The 16,027-nt window shown below is 37.2% G+C and overlaps 1 pseudogene; it reads right to left on the bottom strand.

Annotated features, from left to right (window-relative positions):
- Positions 1-15,190: 15,190 nt before the first annotated feature.
- Positions 15,191-15,768, bottom strand: LOC140515752 (myosin regulatory light polypeptide 9 pseudogene; annotated as a pseudogene).
- Positions 15,769-16,027: the final 259 nt, after the last annotated feature.

The following is a 16,027-nucleotide window of genomic DNA, read 5'->3' as shown; positions in this document are numbered from 1 at the left end:
ATATTGTATGCCCAATATGCTCAGGGCCTTCCTCTATGTGCTTTAAAAACCCATGTGTGACTTTGTGTCATAAAACATTTCTACTTTCATCTTTCACTTTCAGTATGTAACTAATCTTCCTCTTTTTCCACTAATACTTCACAGGCCAATAGCTTTTACTGTTTATTTCCTTTGCAAATCACCATTGGTAATATACTGTAGTCTATTTTTTTTATACATACCATGTGTACCATGTGCCTTTCCTTTGCTATGGAAATCCCTACATTCCTGAAATTTATTTCAGATCCATTTACCAGATTTATTTAAATTTAATTTGAGGTCTTCAGAAGAAGGAAGCTGAGAAAAAGGATGATTATGCTTATATTTAGGAACAACATCTAAATTCACCTATGGAAAAATTGCAGGTTTATACTGAGATTTTCGTGTTTATCCTGCTAGAGTTTATTTAATAATACATTGCATCTCTAAGTAATTTCCACTTATGGGCAGTTGGTTAAGAGGTATGGGAAAAGGCTCCTTGCTATCAGCATGAGAAAGCTTTGATCAAGCTGTAAGCAGGATGTCCTCTCCACTTTCATCCGAATCCTACAAATCAAGTACACTTTAATAGGCTGAAAGTCGCTCTTAAGGACCACTTCTTCCTGTCCAGTGGACAATCTATTACTATCTTGACTAAGAGATAAAGCTTTCCTTGCAACGTAGCCTCACTTTTTGCATTAATTAACCAACACATCAATTTAAAGGTCAGAGTAAAATGAAGACTGAACTATTTAAAACAAAGGAGCTGTCCCAGGTCCTGATGCTACTGAAATCCTTGCCAGAGCCTTTTCCTGATATTTTAATGTTAAGGTATTATGTAATCTTTTTTTGTTGCAGGCATCAATAAATGTGCCATAAGGACCCACACCTTTTGAAATGATTCTGCCTGCATTAACCTGGTTGGTGGTTTTGACTGCCTTTGTATTTCTGGATCATCCTCCTCTGGGGACCATCCCCATGAAGGTGGCCCAAAGAGAAGTGGTCAAGTGTGGACTCTGAAAGAAGACTGATGTTGATTGTGCTCCTGTAACGTGTGAACATAGATGAGACAGCTTGATGTAACCACTATGGTTTTTTTCTATTGTTAAATGCTGTGGGCAAAGAGGTGGCACAGTGGATAGAGCATCAGTCCTGGAGTCAGTGAGGCCTGAGTTCAAATCCATCCTCAGATACTCACTAGCTTTGCGGTCTTGGGCAAGTCACTTAAACTCTGTCTAGCTAAGTTTCCTCCTCTGTAAAATGAACTGGAGAAGAAAATGGCAAACCACTCTGGTATCTGCCAATCAAACCTCAAATAGAGTCAAGAAGAGTCAGATACAACTGAAAAACCTTCCTGAACAATAACAAATGCACTATGTTCTTGACTCAGTGGTTCTCCCAGAGAGAGTATAAAAACTTTGCCTCACTTTAGACTACACTAATGATGGTGCTCAGCTGTAGATGAACCTGCTTTGAATTTGTTGGATTCCTAGTGAAAGCTTAATTATTTTATTAGGAGAGTTACAAGCTCTGGGGTGAGAAAGCAAATGTTCTTCCTGCTGAGTAACTTCAGGTTTAGTTGAGTGTGCATGCATTGAAGCAATAATGAACTTCTAATCCACTCTTCAAAGTCTGATTAAAACGACTTTTTGATTTAAAATAACAACTTACCTTGGAAATATCATCCTGCAATCTGAAACCTAGAATTGTGCTGTTTGGAAGCATATGGATGTCCATTTTGTACAAATGATTAATATTATTGTTTTTAGGTAGCCTGGTAACTGATGTGGTATTCGTTATTCTCAGTGCCTGGCTATTTCTTACACTAAACTCTTTGAAACTGAGTTTAATTTTTATGAAAATAAATCCTTTCGGAGGCAGAGTCAAGATGGTGGAGTAGAAGGATGAACTGACTCTAACTCTACCACCACAGCCCATAAAATACCTGTAAAAATGAGTGTAAACAAATTCTCAAGCAGCAGAAGCCACAAAACAACAGAGTGAAAGAGATTTTCAGCCCAAGACAGCCTGGAAAGCCAGCAGGAAAGGTCCATCACACCGGGCTCAAAGTAGAACGTAGCCCAGCCATGGCCATGTGGCGTAGAGAGCACCGGACTGGAACACACTGCAGGGCATGGAATCACAGGCAGCAACTGTGGTTCCCAGACTACTCAACCCACAAATGACACAGGGAACTTCAAAGGTCAGTAAGAAAACTCTTTTACCTGATTGAGAAGGGAGCAGGATCTGGTCCTAGCCCCAGTCCAAGGACGGTGACAGGCACTGTGGCAGCAGCGCCCATTTGTGGAACCCTCCACCTAAAGACCATGGGGTAATTGAGTGGCAATCTGGTTCTCAGTTTTGAGTGGTGGCCCTGGGGTGAGGAGGAGCATTAGTGTGGTGCATCTGGTGGAGGCTCTGGAGAGGGAACCCTACTCATAGATCCTGGGCAGAAAAGCTCCCAGACCAGACTGCAGGCCAGGAGAGGAGTAAACTCCTCTCCTTCATTGTGCCACCTTGGAGGAACTGAGAACTTCCAGGTCTCTAGAGTAAACCCTCCACTTGACAAAGGTCCCAAAAGTCAAGTAATTGACCGGGAAAATTCCCAAAAAAAGGGAAAAAATATGACTATGGAAGGTTACTTTCTTGGCAAAAAGATATTTTCTTTCATTTTTTTCAGATGAGGAAGAACAAAGCACACCATCAGAGGAAGACATCAGAGTCAAGGCTTCTACATCTAAAACCACCAAAAAGTATCCTACAGTGTCAGGCAACGAAAGAGCTCAAAAAGGATTTTGAAAATCAAATAAGAGAGGTGGAGAAAAAATTGAGAAGGGAAATGAGAGCGATGTAAGACAACTAGGGAAAGCGAATCAACAGCTTGCTAAAGGAGACTGAAAAAATGCTGAAGCAAATAACACCTTTAAAAATAGACTTAGCCAAATGGCAAAAGAGGTGCAAAAAGCCAATGAGGAGAAGAATGCTTTTAAAAGCAGAATTAGCCAAATGGAAAAGGAGTTTCAAAAGCTCACTGAAGAAAATAGTTCTTTAAAAATTAGAATGGAGTAGATGGAAGCTGATGACTTTATGAGAAACCAAGAAATTGCCAAACAACACCAAAGGAATGAAAAAATAGATGACAATGTGAAATATCTCACTGGCAAAACAACTGACCTGGAAAATATCCAGGATCCAGGATGCAGGAGAGACAATTTAAACATTATGAGACTACCTGAAAGTCATGATCAAAATAAGAACATATATATATATATGTATGTATGTATGTATGTATGTATGTATGTATGTATGTATGTATGTATATCAAGGAAAACGATCATGATATTGCAGAACCAGAGGGTAAAATCAATATTGAAAGAATCCACCGATCACCTCCTGAAAGAGATCTAAAAAGAAAAACTCCTAGGAATATTGTAGCCAGATTCTAGTGTTACCAGATCAAGGATAAAATACTACAAGCATCCAGAAAGAAACAATTCAAGTATTGTGGAAATACAATCTAGATAACACAAGATCTGGCAGCTTCTACATTAAGTGATCAAAGGGATTGGAATATGATATTCTAAAAGTCAACAGGACTAGGAATAAAACCAAGAATCATCTACCCAGCAAAATTGAATATAATACTTTGGATGGGATAGAAAGAAGGGTAGATTGGGGGAAGGGGTAATCAGAATGCATGGTGCCTTGGTTGGGGGGTGGGGAGAGATGGGTGAAAATTTGGAACTCAAAATCTTGTGGAAATGAATGTTGAAAACTAAAATAAAATAAATAAAATTTTTAAAAAGAATATAAAAAAGAACATAAATAGTGTCATCATCTGCTTTTGCTTTATGTTTTGGAAAATGGGCCTACTAAAATGTTTTATTTTCCACCATTTATTTCCTTTTTTGTTAAACTTTCCTATTTATTTCAATTTGGTTTTACATTACTAGAACTCTTGCTTTGTATATTTATGTGTGTACATAAAATATGTATATATACAAGCACATATGTGTATATATGCATACATGTGTATGTATGGGTGCACACATACATACACTCAGTTGTACTTTATAGTACAACTATAGTACAACTGCTTCAAAAAAAGTGTTGCGGGTCTTCCTTCTAGAATCTAGACTTCTATTTTCCTTCAAAAGAAAGCATGATAAATAAAGTGGTCAAAAGAAACTGAGATGTCATCAACTTTCTCTGCCATCTTCTTTCAGATCATACCTATTTCTATCCAGAGAGATGAGAGTCTCTCCTGTTTTTAAAGATATTACGCCATCAGAGATTTGACAATTTCAGGGAGAATCTGGAAATATTTCACCAGGAGAAGACTCATGGAGGAGTCATGTAAGCTATCTTCCTGTTTTACTACTAAGGGCAGAACTAAAAAGCACTAATGAAAGTAGCAAAGAGTCAATACAAATTTGTTGGCTTAATTTCAGGATAAACTTTGTAACAATTAGAACTGAAAAGTCAAATGGATTTCTTCAGGGGTAGTGGATTGAAGACCATCAGCCAAAAGCTAAATTTATAACTGTCAGATTGTTGTATTGAGGATTCATTAGAGATGACAGATAATCAACCAAGTCAGTTTCAACCATGAAATTCTGTGTGTACGAATATATATTTCCATCGTATGGAGGAGTGATTTTGTAATGTCCAAACCTAAACTCATGTGCTATAACTTAAGTTGCTACCTTCTTGTTTTATTTTCATTAAATAAAGATGGCATAGATAGAACACCTACACTTACTATGTGCCAGACAGTGCTAAGTGCTGTGAGCACAAAAGAGAAGAAACTAGGATAGCCCCTGCTTTCTAGAAGCTTCAGTAGAAACAAAAAGGACAGCTCAAAAATGTGGAACAAAACAGATAGTGCCTGTGTACAAGTAATAGAAAGAACGTACTGGAGACTGAGCAAGAAGTAAAGACAGTGGGCAGTCTCACCAATCAGTGATCAACAAGTGATCACTGGATGGAGAGCCAATCTTTGGAAGAATAACTGGCCAAAGTTTTAAGTAAATCAATCATACAAAAGGACCACATGAAATACACCCAGCCTAGCCATGGGCATTATGGAGAGATATAAAAGGAATCAAACTGGAGCCTTGCTTTCAAGGAGCATAAAATTGAGAAGATCAGAAAAATGTATAAAATTACAGTAACTAAGCAATGTGGTATCAATAAATACTTATACATGCTATAATCTTAAGTAGCAGTAAGAGAGGAGTTCCAAGAACATTTGTCAGCCATTTCCAAACTGCAGGGCCTACACTGACTGGCACTCTCATTTCCTCCCATCACCAGTCAGTCTCTTGTCCCAGGGTCTCTGGACCATGATAAGAGGGCTTTCATTTTTTCTTTCCCTGAAGTACTCCCATAGTATTTCCAAACTTGCCCCTCTTTTTACAGCTCCCCTTTATATTCTGTTTAGCTTATTTCTATTTATATCCCTAGTCTGCAGGACAGTACCCAGAAGGGATCAAACACATGATTCTTTTAATTCTTTGTTCAAGAAGAGATAGAGATCAATGTAAGAAGCAACATAGTATAAAAGCGGTTGAGTCAAATATCCTGGGTTCAAATTCCAGCTCTGCTGCTGACTAATTATGTGACTGTTGGTAAGTTATTTTATCCTTCTAGATAAACCAAGGTTTCTTAACCTGAAATCGATGGACCCAGGTCATGGATAGGTTTCAGGAAGTCTAAAAACTTGGTGTTAAAAATTCTATCTTTATTTCATTATAATTGATTTCCTTTATAATACTATATATTTTATTTGACACATTTAAAAATATTCTGAAAAAGATTCTATAGGCTTCACCAGACTGGCAAAGAGGGTGGGGTTGAGGAGGAAAATCGTGACATGAAAAATATATGAAAACCTGCTGTAGATCTAGTGTACTGTTATGTAAAACGAAGGTGCTAGAAGGTGCTTTGTCCCCTTACAAATATTTGATCCTCTGGGTAGTTTCCAAGAAAGTATCATCTGAGCTAGCCTCAAAGTAAAAAGTATAATTAGATCATGAAACAACCAAGAAAAATAATGCTGATTCTTTTTATCATCACACTCCTAAAAGATCCCAGTTAATAACCTTTTAGCAATATTCGTTGCTGAACCCAGAGTCCTCTTCAAGTTGTCCAGATATTTCTAAGTTATGGAGACCAGAAATGAAGAGTTTGCCCAAGTACATATCTGTCTGGATTTCATTATCATTTGACCCAATGAAAAGAGCAGGGACCTTCTCAATCATTAAAAATTCCTTGAGTTTTATTAATTAACTACATTAATTACCCAAGTAGCTTGAGTGGATATACTCAGCTATTTTTTATAGAGTGCCCCCACTGTCTTAGGACAATTACTTTAAGGATGTCTGAGGAGATGAGTATTACTTGAAATCTTATTTTGTTGATATGCCATCTTCCTCATTAATACAAGAGACACGTAGAATTTTAATAAATAAATCCATCCTATAGATGTGACTTATTACCCAGTTTGTAATATAGCTTTCAAATGATAGTGGATGACTTAGTTTAGGCAAAGAAGGAAGCTTTGCATCCAATTCTTTAGGTCATCCTCCCAGGATAGAAGTATTTTTTGTATTTTCCCACTTTTAATTTTCATAACATGTAATTTGCAATTATATTTTCAGTTATGGAAAATTTCTTTGGGGTCACTGAAAGTATCTCAGAAGGCAATGACAAACCTATCAATTCTTTAACGGAGACATGGCAGGAGGGGTGACATAAATGTTTTTTTTGAGAGACTATGATGCTCTTATTTTTATTCAAAGTTAGGAAAAGTAAATTAGCTTGGCAATAACAATTGTTATACGAGTTACCACAGGGATAATGTCAAGTATTAATATATGCAAAATGAAAGTTGTCTTTCACTTCTAGAAAAGGTACTTTGCTGCTTTCATTGACTACATAAAATGTTAGGCACCAACGTCATTATTCACTTGCAAGAGAGAACTCAGGACACAATTATTGAGTTGGAAACTTGAGTTGGAAAGCTAGATTATATGTGAACAACAGGTATTTATTCATTAAGAATGACTTAAATTGCCCTTAGGACATAGAAGAATGGGGAACATAAAGCATTTATTAAATATTTGCTATACAACAAACACTGTGATATACAAAAGTGAAAATAGTCTCTGCCCTAAATGAGTTTACACACTAATGGATAAAATGAAATTAATTATAAGAGAGTAATGGCCTACTGGGAAAGTAATTGCTCCAGGAGAGTTGACCGATATGCCTCATCTGGAAGCCATGGTAGTACTGAACAGATTAATGCACTCAAGGCAAAAGGTGGAAAGTGAAGGAAATTGTATATAAGTGATGGCAAAGTTGATGGTAGGATGACCAGGGTGGATAATTCAATGAGACTCGAATCATATTCTGGGGTTGGCTAGATATAATGGGCTAGATGAACGTGCCCTCATTCACCAATCTAGACAGTGGAGCTGTAGGGCAAGAGTTCCAAAGCTGAGAGCTTCAAAATTTCCAAGCAACTAAGGTCCTTCTGTCTGGAAGTTGTCAAATTTCTAGGAACATAGCCATTTTGGTCTTGAATTGGTCTTCGTAACTAGCATTCTGGAAATGACAGAAACTCCAAGGAAGAATTTCATTTTCCTCCTTGACACCAAGGTTTGGTATAGTCTTGCTTGTGAAGAAACCACCTGTGCTTCTCTGATTCACATATTTGCCCAAACTTTTAAAAATCCATTCTTATTGTTTACGAGTACATGAAAAATACTAGTGTAGTGGCTACAGATCTGGCCTTAAAAGTCAGGCAGGCTAAAATTCAAGTTCTGCCTCTGACAAAGTACAACCATGGCCAAGTCACTTAACCTTATACTGTCCCAGGCAACTCTAGAAGTCCTTAAGTTGCAAACAAGTTGATGATTTACATTATCAGAGGGAGTTTCCACATTTGGTTACCCCAATGAAATCAAAGATTTAAAAAGACAAACAATCTACAGGGAAGGTTTATCAATACATTTCTTGTTCACTATATAAAGTTCACTTTATACTGAGACAAAGAAAACCAGTGAAATAGGTTTCAGGGAGACTCAATTGTTGATTAAAGACAAGAAGTGTTTTGCCAGATTTTAGAATTGTGAGCATTTATATGAGAGACCTTCTTGTCCAAATCCTTCCTTAACTGGACTCGCAACCCTGTTCTCCATTTCAGAATCTCTGGTTTCTCTTTTCCATTTTAATTTCTTTCTCTTTCTTCCCTCCTTCTAGCCTCCTCTGTTTCAGTACATATTTTTACTTTTACTTGTGAGTTCCATGCCAGATGGCAGTTGCAGCTAATAATTTAAGAAAGGCAATTAAAAATATTTTACTTTGCTAAAGAATTTAACATAACTGCTTTAATCAGATGCAAGTAAGACAGAACAGATAAGTCTAGAGCAGTCAAACCCTATTTTTATGGTTCCTCTTATTTTCTCAGTGTAACATAACACCATCTCCACTCAAATTCCCCACACTGACTAAGAACTTTTCAAACTCTTTGGTATAAAATATGACATCAAGCAGTCTGGAGTATGTGTATTATTGTGTTGATGATCAGTAATAAATTTAGTAATTTATAACCAAATACCTCTAATTTTCAGAGGCATAATAGAATACTCTTTTAATTTTATAGGAAACTCATGTACTTATTTTTTAAAATTCATAAGCAATTTGGCTATTGGTAGTATGATTAATAGTTTACAGTTGAACTTTCTACGTGAAACTCTATATAAAAATTTAGAAGTTATAGAAGACTGGCATCTCGGGTACCTCCTTGGTATGTGAAATAGAGCTGTTGTGATTACCTAATTTTCATTGGCTAGACTAGAGGTCAAGATTGAGAACAAGACCAGAAATAAATTTAGATGCCAGGGAAGGTAACTCAGCATGAGTAAGCTGGTGCAGTTTTCAATGGTTTCCTTGCATGCTAAGCCACTGTGATGGTATTCTCTAGGCTCTTGTGTAGTTTTCATGATTAAAAACTGTTTTCTTGACAGATAACTGATAATTCAAAAGATGGTATGAACACAAATGTTACTTTGACTTATAAGAAAAAAAGGGGAATGCCTTTTTATTTTCATATAATTGAGGAAATGTGAACTTGCTTTATTTTAGACTAACCCTGGAAGCTAACAATTTGTTGGTTTATTTTATATCAGGTTGGTGGGAAGACAGATGGGTCTACTTTTTTGCAATGCAGTTGGCAACAACCCTGATAGGCCATTATCAATAAACTTTACCAGCAATGACTCTCTTTACATTCTTGTACTACTCGTTCATGGACAACAGTCCAAGATTCATGTGGTCTTCTCTGACTCTTGTGACATGGACTGTTTTCTTTTTGCAGGTTTACTAGGCAAAGAACTTAACCTCTGATTAACCACAAGCAGCTCTCTCGAGGCTTCAAAATGAAGAATAGGTTCCAATCTGCATTACCAAAGAAAATTTTTTCAGTGGAAGCTTCTTATAGCAATGGTATCAGAGGTTCAGTACCTTTTCCCAAATATAAAATAATAGCTAGTATTTATATAGGAATATAAAATACTTTAGCTCATTGTAGTCTCACAAACACCCTAGGAGGTAGGTGCTAATATGATCAGTATTTTAAATATGAAAAAAACTGAGGAAAAAAAGATTAAATAACTTCCCCAGTGTCACAGCACATACATTTCTGAAGTAGAATTTTAACTAATATCTTGCTAACTTCAAGTCCTGATCTACATCCACTGCGATAATCTTTTCCATCACTTCTTGCCTGCAAATTTCCACCAGTAGTCTCATGCAGGCTTCTCATATTCAGCATATGGCTATTTACTGCCCTTGGAATCTTAGGGAGTTGCGTGGGGATGTTGAGGAGTTAATAAGTCATTGCCCCTGATAACATGGCTGATGGGTTTGAGAGGCAGGATTTCAACCTTCATCTTCTTCACTCTAAAACTAACCATCTACCAACAGCACCATGCAGTCTTCCCACCACAAAACACAGCAATGGATTTATGACCTTATTTATGTTGATATTTTCTGAAAGTGAAGCCAGTAAATATTTGCTAAGAGCTGTATACTAGGCCTTGTGATAAATGGTGGGGATGAAAAGAATAGCCAAAGCTGTCACTGTTTTCCTACTTGGTATATGAAATAGAGTTGTTGGTGAGGTTAGAAAGATTGCTAAGGTGTGCTCCTCATGCTGTGGCCAAAGGTGACCAGTGCTAGATCAGAGCTGTCCCAGACAGCCCCACTTCAACAAACTGGGAGTAGTTCCTGAACCTCAGAGGGGAGGGGGCAGGGTGAAGCCATCAACTGCCAACACCAGGACCCCAGGAATGCCTCACCCCCCTAGGGGAATCGGGAAGACACTAGTGCAGACAGCTGAGTTTACCTATGCTCTAGTTCAGCAGAGAAGCCTGTGGCATCTGAACCAACCCTCCCCGACTCTTAACCAGCTAGCTCCAGGGTGACTGTGGTGAAAACCCAAAAAGATCTCACCTGATCTCTGCTTTCAAACACCAGCCAGCTCAGCACCAGGTAAGCTGTAGCACTTTAGTTTCTAGCTGAAAGAACCAGAGCCCCCAGTACACAACACTTCAAGTTTTAGGCACAAGAACTGTGGGACAGAGCTCCCTATGTGACAGACACAGAGATCTACTTTAAAAGCCAGGAAAAGGGTTGTTATCATGAATAAAAAGCAAAGCAGAAAAGAAAAAAAAAACATAGAATCTTTCTATGGGGACAAGGACCAAAACACGAATACCAAAGAGGTCAGCAATGAGACTGTGCTCTCATCTACAACTTCAGAAGGGAATATGAACTGGTCTGAAACACAAAGAGCCTTCTTGGAAGATCTCAGGAAGGATTTTTAAACCCAAATTGGAGAAATAGAAGAAAAACTGGCCAATGATTTTAAAAATATGAAAAAAGAATTCACTGAAGAGAACAGCTTCTTAAAAAGGAAAATTGGACAAAAGAAAAAGGAAGTACAAAACCTAAGTGGTGAGAACAACTCCTTAAAAGGAACAATTGGAAAGATGGCAAAGGAGATGCAAAAATTAACTGAAGAAAACAATCTGATCAAAAATAGAATCAGACAAGTAGAAACTAATGAATCTATGAGACATGTAGAATCAGTCAAACAGAATCTGAAGAATGAAATAGAAGAAAATGTGAAATATCTAATTGGAAAAACAACTGACCTAGAAAATAGATCAGAGAGAGAAAATCTAAGGATTATTCATCAACCAGAAAGTCATGATGAAAAAAATAGCCTGGAAAATATCATTCACGAAATCATCAAGGGAAATTGTCCAGAAGTCCTAGACCCAGAGGGCAAAATAGTCATAGAAAGAACCCACCGTTCACCTCCTGAAAGGGACCCCAAACTAAAAACACCAAGGAATATTGTTGCCAAATTCCAGAACTGTCAAGTGAAGGAGAAACTACTTCAGGTAGCTGGAAAGTAACGATTCACATATAGAGGAGCTACAGTCAGGATAACACAGGACCTTGCATCTTCTACATAAAAAGATCGAAGGAATTGGAATATGATGTTCTGTAAGGCAAAGGAACTGGGAATACAACCAAGGATTAATTATCCAGCAAAGCTGAACATTATATTTCAGGCAAGCAGATGGACGTTCAGTGAAATAAGAGATTTCCAGACCTTCTTGATGAAAAGGCCAGACCTCAATAGAAAATTTGAACTTCAAATGTAGATCTCAAGAGAGGCACAAAAAGGTAAACAGAGGAATAACAAACTTGTTACACAATATGGGCAAACTGTTTACATCTGTATAAGAGAACATGATACTTGTTAATCTTTAGAACTGCATATTCATTATGAAATGTAAAGGGGATATACATAGATAGAGGGAGTGGGTATAAATTAAATGATGTGATGATAACAAATGTGATTGAAGGGTGTGAAGGGATTGTAATGGGAGATGTGAAAAGGAGGAGACAGAAAAAAGTACTACACAACAAGAGGTACAAAAATATACTACAGTAAAGGAAATAGGGGAGGGAAGTGAGCATTGTTTGAGAAGTACTCTCATCTGATTGGATTCAAGGAGGATACAACCAACTCAGTTAAGTATAGAAATACAATTAGCTCTATTGACAGTAAGAGGGGAAGGGATAAAGAAAAGGGAGGGGAGGCTAAAAGTGAGGGAAGAAGTAGTAAGGAAAAGGGGAATTAAAAGGGAGGGGCATTGAAACAAGGGAGGGAAGATGAGGGAGGTGGTGGTCAAAATTTAAAACTCTATTGTGGAGGGGAAGGGAGAAGGAAGAAGTAAAAGCACAAACAGGGGAAAGAGGATGGAGGGAAAGACACAGATAGTAATCATAACCGTGAATGTGAATGGGATGAACTCTCCCATAAAACAGAGATGGATAGCAGAATGGATTTAAAACCTTAATCCAACAGTATCTTGTTTACAAGAAACACATTTGAAATGGGGGCATGTATACAGGGTAAAGGTAAAATACTGGAGCAGAATATTTTGTGCTTCAGCTGATGTAAAAAAAAGGCAGGGGTAGCAATCCTAATCTCAGACAAAGCAAAAGCAGAAATAGGTCTAACCAAAAGAGATAAGGAAGGAAACTATATCCTGCTACAAAGCACCACAGACAACGGAGCAATTTCATTATTAAACATATATGATCCAAGTGGTATAGCATACAAATGCTTAGAGAAGTTAAGGGAGTTACAGAAAGTAGACAGCAACACTATACTAGAGGGGGAACTCAACCTCACCCTTTCTGAACTTGACAAATCTAACCTCAAAATAAACGAGAAAGAAGTTAAGGAGGTGAATAGAACTCTGGATAAGGTAGATTTGATAGATCTCTGGAGAAAGTTGAATGGGGATAGAAAGTAATATACCTATTTCTTTTTTTCCATTCTTAACATCCTCCAGTTAAACACATTTTACTGGCTCTGGTTTTTATGAGCATAGAATTCAAGGAATGTTTACTAAGCATCAGACTTCTAAGCAGAACAGTGCATATACAGATACTGAAAGCACAATCTTGCAAATTAGTGCCTCTTGCCAGTCCTTCAGCTTCCTGCTTTGCACAACCCCAAGTGATCACCAAGGGATGATGATAAGGCTCAAAAATATGCATCCGTAATCTAAAGAAATTATGAACTTGCCCAAATATGATTAGTCCAAATATGAATCAGAATTCCATGGTTTTTATCCAACTTCTGCTTGATATATTTGGTTACTAAAAAGGACTTCACTTATACACTATTCAAATTAAGTGCAAAACAAAAGAATACTGAGGCCAAGTAAAGGACCTTGCTTCCATCCAAGAAAAGAGATGGAAAAAATTAGCTAGTTCACACACGATCTTGATACAATGAAGAGGAAATGGTAATTTTTTGTTGTTGTTTTGGGAGGGAAGACTGGGAACTCCCTATTTTGATTTTAATGGGCTATAAGTGTAGCAGCCACTCATGGGCATTAATGATTGGCATAGAAGTGTTAACCAACTGTTTTTTATGACCTGTGCTGGTTCACTCCTCCTGAGGAACCCTGGTGTGCTCGCAGAAGGCTCAAGACATTGGCAATGAATGTGTCAGTACTGTCTAATCTACTTCCACCCTCCTAGAGCTCAGAAACTCTGATCTCCAAGGATCCACCTATCTTTACCTCCTTCAAGAGCAGGATTACAAGAGTGCACCATAACACCCAGGCCCATTTCTTCTAGTAGATAAATTTATTTCATGATTTCATAAGTTTAAAGAAAAACTTAGGAGTAGACACAGTGACTTGTTTGCTTCAAACTCACTGGCTTTAAAGAATCCTCCTTTTATCAAAATACAAGTATTTGTGCTTAAATAAAACACACTTGTGGTATATATAAGATGCCAAATCTAATTATGAAGCAATATCCCTAAAAACAAACTATGGTTTATTTTAAGCAACACTTACACAGTACTGTGCTATACCTTGCAATATAATATGCTAGAGCTAAAAATAACTTTTAAGTAACTTCTTCCTAAGGGATATGTATTTTTCTCAGTGCAGTAGAGATGAAGGGACCATATAAGGCCTCAAATTCATTATAGAATTCAGTGCAACATCTTGTGTAGTATTAGATAAAATGTAACACCTTTAAAGGCTTCCCGCTCAAAAGACATAGATACTTCAATAAAGATATATATGAAAATTAAGAAATCTGACAGGTACAATTTTTTAAAAGAGACAAAATTCCAATTTTTAAGGCACTTAGAATCACCTCTCAGTAATGAAATAATTTTATAAATTTAGGCAACTATTCTAACAAAAATTCTTATAAATTTGGAATTAAACATGGAATAATCTTGATTTATGAACTGAAGCAGTGTTCAAATGTTCACAATAGATAATGGAAGATACAGCTTAGTTAGGATTAAAGCTACCCAAGCACTACAAATTAGCAATGCAAATATAAATCAAAATTAGAAGAGAGCAAACGAAATCTGCTTATACAAATGAGATTATGATACTATGGACACTACTTAACTGTTGGTTTAACATAATTATTCAGTGTCCAGTATGCTAAGAGGTGCTGGGAATAGGGAAAATAGAGGTAGAAAGAAAGCTGGAGATGGTAGGAAAACTAGTAGGTAACTCCCATTTTTTTCTACAGTTTACTTCATATATTCTCTGAAAGCACGAATAGTACTAAATAAATGCCCATGCTGCCATCCACTGATTAGTTTTTGTTGAGCTAAAGGTGTTGAACAAGTACTTCATTGCAGAAATATTTTCAATCTGGCATAAGAATAAAGAATAGAGGAGTTAACCCCTCTGTTTGGCCACTGACATTTTAAAACGCTAGATTTTTTATTTTTAGAAATTACTTAAACACAATTAACACCTGTATTTAGTGGAAATGCTTTGTTCACAACCTTTATTTTCAAACTATTTATTACAAAAAGTGTAAAAAATCCAGGTAAACCAGAAATTTGAGGTTTTTTTTTCTTTAGGCTTTAACAAATCGTTGATCATTTCTCCAATTCTATTTTTAAAAGTGATAACCTCTTTTTTCCAGTCTGATCACAGAGGTGCAAGTGTACCCCAAATGTCTTGGAATAAATACATGAGAGGCAAAAGATGTAAAGCTGAGTGCATGCAAACGGTATCTGAAAGTCTCAGAAGTAAACAAAGTGAAAATAAGAACAGTTGGCATGAATTTGACATTTCCTTTTAGTCATTTTGTCTTCTGCGCCACTTTTAAGAATGTGTGTGAACTCTATATAATTGAAATTTCCTTTTTTGTCAATAGGCACTTCTCTATACAGCTCATCTACTTCTTCATCTGTGAACCTGTCTCCCATTGTTGTCAGCAATTGTCTCAAGTAATCTTCCTGAGTGGTACCTGTAGCTTCTTCATCAAAGCAAGTAAAAGCATTTCTGATGACACCTTCTGGATCTGTTCCATTTAATTTTCCCCCAAACATTGTGAGGAACATAGTAAAATTTATAGGACCTGGAGCTTCATTCATCATGGCATCTATGTACTCATCACTTGGATTCTTTCCTAAGGAAGCAAGCTTATCATGTAAATCTTCCTTGTCAGTGAAACCACCTCTGTTCTGATCAATCATATAGAAGACTTCTTTGAATTCCTGAATCTGTGATTGATCAAATATAGCAAATATATTAGAGCACGCTGAGGACGATTCTTGGTGGTCTTTGTCTTTGCCCTTTTGTTCGACATGTTGACTAGTAAGTCCTGTGGCGGCTGAGAACCCAAGAACAATGGTGGCGACAAACGGTGATGCCCCTCAAACACGCTGGAGATGAGGGAAGAGGCGGCGACTACCGTACGCTACAAGACACCCAGCTCCCGACCGACCACCCAATATACCTATTTCTCAGTGGTACATGGCACATAAAAAAAAAAAATTGGCCACGTGCTAGGCAATAAAAACCTCACAATCCAGTGGAGAAAGGCAAAGATAGTCAATGCATTCTTCTCAGATCAT

This window comes from Notamacropus eugenii, chromosome X (assembly GCF_028372415.1).
Source record: "Notamacropus eugenii isolate mMacEug1 chromosome X, mMacEug1.pri_v2, whole genome shotgun sequence".
In the NCBI taxonomy this organism is placed as follows: domain Eukaryota; kingdom Metazoa; phylum Chordata; class Mammalia; order Diprotodontia; family Macropodidae; genus Notamacropus; species Notamacropus eugenii.
This window is presented reverse-complemented; position numbering and strand designations above follow the sequence as displayed.